Below are 12,531 nucleotides of genomic sequence, written 5' to 3' on the forward strand. Positions count from 1 at the left end.
CCATAGATATGGTCCGACAATGGGAGCCTAAGTGTATATATGAATGCTATAAAACATCAGTTGACTAGGATGGGGTGCCTGGCTTCAAGTATATAATGAGCCAGGGACTCAAAAAACAGAAGCAAAGATGCAGTGTTGAGGTATATTTTAAAGATGGTAACCTGAAAAGGCAAATTAGGAATCGACCATGATTAAATGAGGTACTTACATAAAGCCATTCGTGTGGAATGACTATAACTTTAAGGATGCATAGGATCCTGTCTTGATCCACCTGCACATGCACTGCTTGCAAGTCACATCGGATCTATCCTTCCCGCCTTTGGGACACAAATGGGTATGGACCCTCTGGGATTATCCAACGGTTTTACATTTCTGGCCAGGAGATCTCTCTTTTCACCTTTCAGTGGTAACTATACCTTGTATATACGAAATTGAATACATGTTGAAATATCTCCTTCTTTTGAGACACTAAATATATCTCTTTATAGCAAACCAACACCCTGAAGAAGACCACATGGGTCGAAACGCATCGGACATCGTCACAACAGACTAATGATATGTGATACTGTAACTTTGTGTTTGCTTTCTGTAAATGTGAAATGTTTTTGTTATCCCTTAACCAGATTATACTGTTTGATACGGCAACATGCCATCGACCCTGCATGTTTCCAATAAAATACTTTTATATAATTCCTTTCTGAATTGCTTGTATTGCTGTTTTAAAGCCCCCTGGGGGAACCTTCCCATATTATGTGGATACAAATGTATTTTCTTTTATTTTCTTTTGTCTTCATGGTGAAAAAAAAAGAAAGAAAAAATACAGTTCTAACCATTACCTGCTATAAAAGTAAAAAAATTGGTTTGACTTTAAATATAATTCACATCAATGAGGTTTAAGGCACATCAACATGTGCACAGCTTAGCCAATGTGTGCAATTCTGCTAGTTCACACCTATACAATGTGAAAAAAGGGGAGTGGGAATTTTGAGACTTTAAATGAGGTCCAGGTACAACGTGGAGGTAGATGGAATAAAAGTGCATATTTATTTGTCATAAAACTGCATCAGACATATCAATAAAAAAAACACATAAGAAAAAAACATTATAATAAATGTCATTCCATAAGTATTCATACACACATATGTATGTGCGCATGCAATGAGGCATCCAGAATACATCAAATATGTCAGCTAGATGCCACATAGTGGTCTCAACTGATAGCTTAAAAAGGGAGTCCACCTTAAACAAAAAATATTAAAAGCCAGCAGCTACAAATACTGCAGCTGCTGACTTTTAATAAATGGATACTTACCTGTCCCAGGGGCCAGCGATGTCGGCAGCCAAAGCCGATCGATCGCTCCTCTCTCGGCTGCCCCCACCACCATCCTCGGTCAGGTAATCAGGAAGTTTCCCACAACACAACGGGGGGGGGGGGGGCATTTGCGGCTAGCTATTCCCGGAAGTGGGTGCAGATACCTGTATTGTACAGGTATCTGCACCCCCCCCCCCCTGAAAGGTGCCAAGTGAGGCACCAGAAGGGGGGAGGAATCCTATGAGCGGAAGTTCCACTTTAGGGTGGAACTCCCCTTTAATACATACAATGATTGACAGAAGATGTTCTCAGTTGATGGTGAACACACATCACACCATCAACTGAGAACATCTTCTGTCAATAAATTATGATTCCACTGTTTTATACTATTTTTACTTTTCATCGCTAAGTGCTGCTGTTATGTGTGTATATATATATGTATTCATTGTATGTATTAAGCTATCAATTGAGACCACTATGTGGCATCTAGCTGACATATTTGATGTATTCTGGATGCCTTATTGCATGCGCGCATACATATGTGTGTATGAATACTTATGGAATGACATTTATTATAATGTTTTTTTCTTATGTGGTTTTTTTATTGATATGTCTGATGCAGTTTTATGACAAATAAATATGCAATTTTGATCCATCTACCTCCACGTTGTACATGGACCTCATTTAAAGTCCCAAAATTCCCACTCCCCTTTTTTCTGAACCAGGGATGGAGGTACACCACACATGTGTCTCATTTAAAGTCCCAAAATCCCCCCCTTTCTTTCTGCATTAGGGATGGAGGTCCATGTACAGGGTTGGCAGTGTTCCCCTGCCACCCATGTAGGAGGTCTTCAAGCCCTGTAATGGTAGTGTACCATGTCCAGGTCTTGCAAATTCTATGGACGCAATCACTTTGTGTCCATGAGATTCATGTAGCACAGCCGTGATAAATCAGTACTCTGGGATGGAAATACCGCTTTTGGAGCACCAGGGCCGGCTTGTTGTCTGATATTCGGGAGCTGTGATGCGCTCTGCGTATCCCCTCCCCCCTCCCCCTCCCCTCCGCCCCGTCCAGGGCAAGGGGGAGTGTGCTCATGTCGGGGAGGTGGGTGGGTGCCCACAGCGCATCGGCACCATGCATCCTGCCGCACGTGTGACGTCATACCTGGCGTCATCACGTGGGACATGAGGTTTGTCCATCGTAGCCGGTCAGCTGGGTTATGTGGGCGTCTCCCATGGGCGGTGTTCATCGTCCAGGCCAGAGCCCCTCCCTGCATATGACGTGTTTGCGTGAGGCTGGTGGGAGCCAGCGTGCACGTGGTTGGTTAGTCGTTAAGGGGATGCTTTGCTGGGAGGCAAAGGTCAGGTCAATAAAGCAACTACAAGCCCCAGAGTCAATAATGGCGGTGATTGGCACTTCCCTTCCCGGCAACTGTAATAAAATAGGGAGAGTGAGATGGGTGACACTAAGGGATGAAGGAATGTGGTTAACAGATGATAAGGTTCGCCACTTACATATCTTGAAGGGACAGGTGCATACGTAATGGCCAGGTCCCCCACAATAGAGATAGAAGTTGTTTTGCTGGCAGTATAGCCGTATTTCAGGAGACAGAGGGGGGTGTACTATGTCAAGCTGCATAGGCTCCGGTGCTTCGGCTGCAGGACTGACTGAAACAGGCTGGCTAGGAGCAGGGCTGGTACTAGCATGACAGGTGGGAGCTGGGACTCGAGGCATTACCCAAACTGGACGCTGCTGCTGTTCGGATCTCTCTGATCGCCGCTCACAGAGCTGGCGGTCACTCTGAATGGCCAGTGTAATGAGGGCCTCCAGGGTGCTTGGAACACCCAGGCTTGCCAGTTCATCCTTCGGGCTCTCCAAAGGTCCAAGACGGAACTGGTGTCCTAATCGTTCCACTACGTATCTGCACTCCAGCGCCAGAAGTCCATTACATAGTCCTCGGCCGTCCTACGGCCTTGCTGGAGTGCATGAAGGGCAGCCTCTGCTGTGGAAGTCCACTGCGGATAATCATAGATTCTTGCCATGATGTCAAGAAAGGTGGGCATAGACTGCAGCACTGCGTCACTCCTATCTAGCAGCTTGTGGATCCAGGACTAGGGCTCCCCCTGGAGTAAGGAGATGATAAACCCCACTTTAGTGGACTCCAATGAAAATGCTTGTGGTTGCAAGGCAAAGTATAATTGACATGCGTTGCGTAACGCACAAAATTTCCCCCCGGTCCTCCGAAAACTTCTCTGGTGCTGGAACTCTGGGTTCAGGGGGTGACATTGTGACTAATGGCACTGTAGTAGCAGTTCCGGTGGTAGAGGGCGCAGTAGTAGTTGCTGTGGTGCGTATTGGTGCCAATAGGGCCTGTACTTGCTGGTCCAGCTGCTTGTAGCCATCCTGCAGGGATTGGACAGCTTTGGTCAGGGCAGTGGAATGCTAACAGATGTTATCTCTGGAGGCCAACTTCCCACTTGCAGGCTCAGACATGGCTGTCTGATACTGTCATGTACCTGACGGGTGAGCCTGATGTGTAGCAGGAAGGCCTTGCGTACACCCTCGGCTCAAGGACCACCAATGTTATGAACAGTGGTCACAAGAGCCGAGTGGTGTAAGAGTGCCTGGATCGTCTCTTGTGCAGCTGATGAATTACCAGCATTGACCAGCAGGTAACAGGTGTAGTCAGCTCAGCAGACAGGAAGCAGGAAACAGAAAGCTGGAAGATGCAGAGCTGTGGAGACACTGGATGCGTGGTCAGACATGCCGGGTTCGGTAACAGATGATCAATCAGACCCAAGTGGCAGGCAGAGAATGGTCAGTATACAGGCAACGGTTTGGCAACAGGGTATCAGTCAATGTAGAGATAAGCATAGTCACAAAGCAAGCCGGGATCAGGATAACAGAAGTCAATCATAATCAAACAAGCCGGGTCATAACAGTAAACAGATCGAATCTTGAAAACAGGTAGACACAGGAACAGGTATAAGCTACAGCTCAGACAGCGAAGTGTCTGTGCAGCTCTTGTGTTTAAATAAGGCAGCTTGGCGCCAATCACTGCAATTACTGCACCATTGTTAACCCTTAGGTGACCCCTGCGCTGAGTGGCAGATCCATGACAACAGCACTAAATTCTGGTTTAATAAATCTATTCAAATATGTATTCTTAAAGGCTAAACTCCACCTTTTGGGCCATGTTACATTTTACACCTACAGTATATTTAGAGTATTTACAAGGCCATTAAATAGTGAATGTGAATGGATTTTTTTTTCAGTAAAATGTCTGATGTCCAAGGTTTGCTGAAGGCTTGGTGCTGATACCCTTTTTCCCCATTTCAAATTGCTATATTCTTGCCCTGGCATTCACCTGAGTGATTACATATTCTTTCTCATTTTGTTATCATTTCAGCAGTGTGGCTACCAGTCAAAAATTATATCAATAACTGCTACTTTGTCAGGACAACTTGGTCTGTTAAAGTAAGTTGAAAAATAACAGACTTAGTGGCTGGATCACCAAGTGAAGATAAAGGGAAAAAAGCCCCCCACCCCCCCCCGCCCCAGAAAAGAAAACAAATTCAGTTCCCACATCTAAGAAGTAATAAGCTGCAATATATTTGATTTAAGGGTTTTGGGTATAATACGGCTTTAACTACCTCCCGCCTGCGCTATAGCCGAATGATGGCTACAGCGCGGGCCTTAATTGCCGTCCTCCCATGCATGAACTGCCTGCGTGCCCCCTGCAGGGCCACACGTGGCATGCTCTGTGATCACTGAGTCAATGAGACTCGGCTGATCACAGATTCCAGCCCCTTACCACGTGATCAGCTGTCAGCCAATGACAGTTGATCACTGGATGTAAACAGGAGATCGGTAATCGACTTTTTTTTCCCCTCACGCTGACAGGGTGAGGGTGAAAAAAAGCAGATCACCAGATTATGACAGAGGGACATCGGTCCCGAACAGGGAGAGTCACTTGCTATGCAATGCCCTCCAGTGCCACCTGCCAGTGCCCACCAGTGCCAACTACAGGTGCATATCAGTGCCACCTACCAGTGCCCATCAGTGCTGCCAACCAGTGTCCATCAGTGCCTCATTATCAGTTCCACCCATCAGTGTCGCCTATCAGTGCCACCTATTGGCGCCACCAATCAATGCCACCCATCAGCACCCTTCAGTGCCACCTCTTAGTGCCCACCAGTGTCGCCTCATCAGTGCTCACCAGTGCCACCTATTAGTGCCCATCAGTGCCACCTTATCAATGCCTATCTGTGCACTCTATCAGTGCCCATCAGTGCAGCCTATCAGTGACCATCAGTGCTGCCTCATCAGCGCACATCAATGAAGAAGAAAAATTACCTGTTTTCAAAATCAAAAACAAACTCTGAAACTTTTTTTTTCAAAATGTTTGGTCTTTTTTCATTTTTGCAAAAAAATTAAAAACCCAGCAGTGATTAAATACCACCAAAAGTAAGTTCTATTTGTGTGAAAAAAATGATAAAAATGTAATTTGGGTACAGTGTTGCATGACTGCGCAATTGTCATTCAAAGCGTTAGAGCGCTGAAAGCCTAAAATTGGACAGGAAGGGGGTTTAAGTGCCGAGTAAGCAAGTGGTTAAATAAATATAAAATGTTCAGACCAATCAATTTGGGGTTAAAGTGGTAGTAAAGGTAATTTGTTTAGGTTTTACCTACAGGCAAACCTATAATAAGGCTTACAGGTAGGTACTGTAAATATCTCCTAAACGTGCACCGTTTAGGAGATGTTTATCCGCGTAGTCCCTGGTGAGGTCACCAGCGCATGTTCTCTGAAGGAATGGCAATCCTGCGCAGGAGTGATGTGATCGCGGCTCAGCCATTCAAAGGACCAGAGCCCGCAAACCTGGAAGGAAGACCAGATAAAGATGGAAGCCCTGTTAGCAGTGACAGCACACCGCTGGAGTGTTTTGTTTTAAAGTATAACTAAAGGAGAGTGGAGAGGGATTGGAACACCAGTCAGGTTTGTATTGCTGTCTGTGCCATTATGGAGATTCACCCTCTCTATTTGTCTTGTTTACCATTATTACTGAAAGTAAAAATAAAAGAAAATCTTGGGTTGTTCCCAGAAAAGTAATAGAGGGGAAATCTTTCAATGGGGACACTAGTTCTGGTGACCAAGGGATTCCCTTAATTTGCAGGGATTTACTATCACTTCCTGTTTGGCTATAAGACAGGAAGTAAAGGGAAATCTCCCCAATGGGACACAGATGGCGAAAAAAAATCTCACTGGGGTTATAACCCCCCCCTTACTCCACCCAAAATGAAAAAAAAATGGCTATAGTTCTACTTTAAGGTAAGTTTGACATAATGTGCTAGTATGCAAGACAAATTATGTCACATCTGACGAAATGCGCAGGGTGGAGCCATGTACACGCGCTACCACGCATGCGGAGCCGAATGTCCACCATCTTTGTCACTGGAAGAAGACCTGTTTCTCATCCTTCGTACTTTATAACATGCTGTTTGTTATCCACTTAAATGTAAGTGCAATTCTTTTACATAATGGAGGTTCACAATACAGGCATACCCCACTTTTAAGTACACAATGGGGTTTATTTACTAAAGCTGGAAAGTGCAAAATCAGGCTCACTTCTGCATAGACTTAAAGAGAGCAGTGCAGCGCTGGACAAGTATCACAAGTGAAAAAAATTTGTGGAAAATTGTGTTAAAAAAAAATATATAAATTAAACAACAATAATAAATGACAACTAATGATGGTGCTTCCAGCGATGTCTTCTCTCTAGAGAGAAGACATTGCTGGAAGTTTCAGCAGAGGAGGATGCGTCCTTGGGACTACATCTTCTGAATTGGCGCCCTGCTGTTGCTGAGTAGTCGCCCAGGAAGGAGGCTGGCAAGATTCCCTACAGAGTCTCTTATGGGACATCCCTTGAAGTTCATCTCATATATCTCTCTCTACTAAGCCTGTTTTGACCCCCCTAAATAAGGGCGGTCGCAGGCTCTCTGGTAAGCCTTCATTACTTTATCACCAGGTGGTGGGCAGCACTGGCGGTGGATTATTGATCAAGATTTCCACATGGAATAACCTTTGGATTTCACTTACACCATACTTTAGAACTCTTATTTGCTTTTATTGTATTTGTTTTTTATCACCTATGGACTTTGGATTGAATGCTTTTTTCATCAGTCACCATCATTAGTTGTCATTTATTATTGTTGTTTAATTTATATATATATTTTTTTAACACAAATTTCCACAAATTTTTTTCACTTGTGATACTTGTCCAGCGCTGCACTGCTCTCTTTAATGCCCCGTACACACGGTTGGACATTGATCAGACATTCCGACAACAAAATCCTAGGATTTTTTCCGATGGATGTTGGCTCAAACTTGTTTTGCGTACACACGGTCGCACAAAGTTGTCTGCATTTCCGATCGCCAAGAACACGATCACGTACACCACATACGACAAGACTATTAAAGGCCATTTCAGAACCAAGCGCGGCACCCTTTGGGCTCCTTTTGCTAATCTCGTGTTAGTAAAAGTTTGGTGAGAGACGATTCACGCTTTTTCAGACTCGTGGTTTTCAGATCGTTTTCTGCTGTTCAGTTTGTGCTTGTGGGTTTGTATCTGCTCTTCAGTGCATGCATTGAGTTCGTATTTGATTATTCATTGCGTTCTTGTCCGCTCGTTGCTGTTTTTCAGGTCGCTCTTCATAGGCCTTGCTGTTCTTCAGTGCGTTCTTTTACTTCCTTCTGAGCAGCCGACCATTTTCTAGCCATGTTGCGTATACGTACTCCTCGTAGAGTTCGTGCTGTGCTGGGCTTGGTGTTGGGGTCCTGACCTTGACACAAGTCCAGTCCAGGGTGGGGAGGAGTTCATGGACCAATAATTAGTTGCTTCAGCATGACCAGTTCTCTCATATGCCTTTACTCTGTGAGATCCGTGAGAATAATCCTGATGATTTCAGGAACCTTCTCAGGATGACGGACCCCGTATTTCACCGTTTGTTGGCTTTGCTGACCCCCTATATCAGCAGGCAGGATACCTGCATGAGGCAAGACATCACTCCGGAGCAGAGGCTCGTCACCACCCTGTGGTACTTGGCGACGGGGAGAAGCCTGCAGGACTTGAAGTTCTCGACAGGCATCTCCCCCCAGGCTCTGGGGATCATTATCCCAGAGACCTGTTCTGCCATCATCCAGGTCCTTCAGAAAGAGTATATTAAGGTAAGATTTGTATCCTTTAATGTCACATTTTATTGTATTTAATGTTTGCTAATGTATTGTATTTCTTTCCTCATTCCCTAATTACCATGATTGTAATATGCTGCGAATATCCCCTTTGTCCTCATGCATGCTGGATTTTTATGTAATTATTTTTTTCTCCTTCATACATATTTGCCTTCCCTTACCTCCCCAGCATGCTCTCCTGCCCCTATATTCACCTCATGTATTCACTTAACAATGTATTTTATCAGCTCCATAGTAGTGCTTTACCCAAAACACCCCCTAAAATGTTTAGAAATGTGATTAGTGCTTTAAATTCAGGCAGAGTGCCAGAGGCTTTTTTCGGGTGTCCCCAAATCATTTGGAACCCTCCCTCCCCCAATTGCTAAGTCAGCTGATACCAATTCTCTATCTGTCCTCAATCATCTATCTGCTGACTTTGCCAAACCCATACACACTATACCCATCTCTTTTGTGGTCAGATTTATGGAGGAATTCCCCAAAGCATGTAGTGCAAGGGCCTGCCTGTATACTTTCAAATGGTACTGTTTCAAGTTTTTGTATACTATTATTATCTTGATAGGTAATAGCAGAATGTCCAAATGTGCTAAAATGTGTGTGTGTGTCAACATGTGCTAGCTGCCATCATGGAGGATCAAGGGACGTGTTTTAGGGGTGCAACCCCTTCCTCACAGCTACTTTATTATTGAGGAAGGGGTTGCACCCCCAAAACGCGTCCATTGATCTCCCGTGATGGCAGATAGCACATGTTGACACACTGTGTGCATCTTCAAAATTTGGCTTTTCTGATATTTAAAAAAAAAAATTCAAAAATTGTAGCACACCAAAAAACAAAGGGATTTGGGGGGCTTTTAAACTCACCCTAAAACATCAATGATGTTCTTATTTTTTTGAAGAACATCATTGATGTTTTTCTTGATGTTTTCTAATGCAACATTACACCCCATGATCTCCCCGATCAGGATCTGGGCACTTTCAGAGGTGAAAGGATCAGGATCCACAACATCACGATCACCTAAAAAGAGAGAAACCAAGAAACCAAAAAAAAAAAAACAGGTATTATAAATATGCCGGCATCCATCTCTTACCTGAGCCTGTGGTCACAGACACTCACCTGTTGTGGTTACAATTTCCACCACGTCTTCCTCCTCCTGCTCTTCTTGTCTTTGGGGGATTTCACCTTCTTCCAGAGGTGGGGGGTCTGTGGTCTCCTCGGATGAGGGGTGTCCTCCGAGTCTTTTATCCCCTATGTAAAAAAAAATAGGTATACTTAGCACACAGATATTTAATGTCAGAACTATAAATATGAAGCATTGCTTGGAAGTGGGGTACAATTGTCTATTTTGGCAGAGTTCCAAGATGTAGCATTTTTATTGTCCTTTGTCAAGATGGCAATTGCATATGGCCAAACGAACTATGTTTGATACGAACGAATAATGTGCCCATGAACATGAAAGTTGCCATTTTAAACTGGATAACAGTTATTAAGAAAAGCACATGGAGCAGCACAAACGTAATAAACATAAAGAATAGGAACACAGCACAACTACTTACTTTTTTGCAGCACTCTCCGGATCTTTTCTGTACTGCTCGTGTTCTCTTAATTTGAGGTCCGACCACCACTTCCTGAGCAGACTCTTGACTACTTTCGCCATTATCTTGGCCTTTCTGACATTGGGGTTGGGGTAAGGTCCATACTTTCCATCATAGTCAGCCCTCTTCAGGATGTCGACCATCTCCAACATCTCCCCAAAGGACATATTTGATGCCTTATATCGTCTCCTTCTGGATCGGGACGTTTCAGGCTCCGGGCTTTCCTCCTCCTCCTCCTCGTTGGTGTAATTATCAGACATCTGCTGTGTTTCCACCATGTGCTCTTCCCCCACTGCGCCGAACGAGAAGGGGCGGGGAATAGACTAGAAAGAACGTCAGGGGCGGGCGGAGTTTCACGCATGCGCAGTGTCTATAAAGCGTAACACGCGTGCGTAGTACGTACGATCTGTGAGCGGAGGAAGGAGTAACGGAGGCGCCGATCGTGATTGCGAAGGTAAGATTTTACATTGGGCTTATACTGCTTCTAGATTGAGGCCTGTATTTGCACAAGTTTAGTAGACTTTAGGCTGACATTAGGGTTTGTCTTGTGTTGTGTCTTGCAGATAATAAAATGGATGGCTTCAATGACCACAACTTCCTCCCCCTGTTCATAGACAAGTACAAGGAGCTGCCCTGTCTGTGGCAGGTGAGACATCCACATTACAATAATAAACAAAAGAGGCAGGCAGCGCTGGAGAAACTGCTGGAGTTGGTGACGCCGGTGGTCCCCACGGCAACCATCCCCTATTTAAAAACCAAAATTGGTGGCCTGAGGAGCACATATCTTAGGGAGCGCAAGAAGGTCACGGATTCCCAGAGATCCGGAGCTGCAGCAGATGACATTTATGTCCCCAGGCTGTGGCACTATGAGAGACTGCGATTTCTGTTCGGACCACACTGAAGTCAGGGAATCCCTCTCCACTCTTCCTTCCACTCTTCCTTCCACCCCAGCTGAGGCTTCCGATGTCCAACCTGGGACTTCCAGCCAGGAAGAAGTGGAGGAGCCCAGATGGAGTCAGGTATAGCATTGTTCTAAAGATTTCTGGTCAATAAATAAATGATGTTTACTAGATGTTATTATTGATTGATGTTATAATTGCTGATTTAAAAATGTGTTTTACATATCAATAGACAGTAGTGGGCAAAAAGATTTTGGACAAGACTGAAAAATGGTGGGCTCAGAAGGATAGTCTGTTATATTTGTTAACATTCAATTTGCAACAGTCATGAGATGAAAATTATGTGTGATTGATGAATAAAAAACTAAAACTATGTCCCTTTTTCATACACGGGAAGACCTCAGCCAGGACGAGGCTCTGGAATGTGGCACACAGGAGTAGGCTGTGGAATGTGGCAGCCAGGAGGAGGCGGGGGTTAGTGGCAGCCAGGAGGAGGCGGGGCTAAGTGGCAGCCAGGAGAAGCCTGGGACCAGTCGCAGCCTGACCGAATCGCAGGTACCTCCTCTCCGCCTTCCATACAAAAGAGCGAGGAAGGCGACGCACAAGCAGGATTCTGTGCTCAGGCTCATTCAGGAGGCTTCTGCGTCCCTCAGAGCCTTACCCACTCCTGAAGAGGCCTTTGCCTGCATGGCTGCCACAAAACTGAAGGGCATGCAGGAGGGTCAACGCAAGCTATGTGAGGACCTGCTTTATAAAGTCCTAAGTAAGGGGGTGAGTGGTGAACTAACACCCAATACCCACCTGAGTGAGTTGGCCCCTCCTCCTCCTCCTCCTCCTCCTGCTTCCACAAATCCACCACCACAGCCACAGCGTGGAAGGAAGACCAGAGAATGATGGCCCTGGGTTCAGTCTGGTCTGGCCAAAGATGCAGGCTCTTGTATAACCACAGCCTGGGGACACAGATGTCATCTGCTGCTTTCCGGATCTCTGGGACTTATGGACCAGTCTGCACTCCCTTAGATATGGACTCCTCAGGCCACCAATTTTGCAAGAAAATAGTTGATGTGTGCCCTGGGGGCCAAAGGCTTCACCCATTTCAGCTGTTTCTCTAGAGTTGCCTCCCTCTTTGTTTGGTTCTGAGCCCTTAATAAAGGAATTTTTTTTACAATTATACTCGCCTATGTGTGTTTTCTTTTTAAAAGGACAGTTTGTTTGTGAGGAGGCAGGTACATTTCAAATATACAATGTGAAATTAACAAGAGACACTGTGACAGACCTAGGCGGGAGAGAGACTTTTGGAGGGGACTAAATGCTAGCCTCTTGCCGATCGATTGTGGGCCCTGGCATTTGGGGAAACGGTGCTCTTTGTGAGCTGCATGCCTGGGGATCCTTGAGGTGGCATTACTGTGGATTCGGGTCCTGGTCCCCCAGGACACACAGACTCTGGGGACCCTGGATTTACCATGTTAGAATAGTGACT

This window comes from Aquarana catesbeiana, linkage group LG05 (assembly GCF_042186555.1).
Source record: "Aquarana catesbeiana isolate 2022-GZ linkage group LG05, ASM4218655v1, whole genome shotgun sequence".
Lineage (NCBI taxonomy): Eukaryota > Metazoa > Chordata > Amphibia > Anura > Ranidae > Aquarana > Aquarana catesbeiana.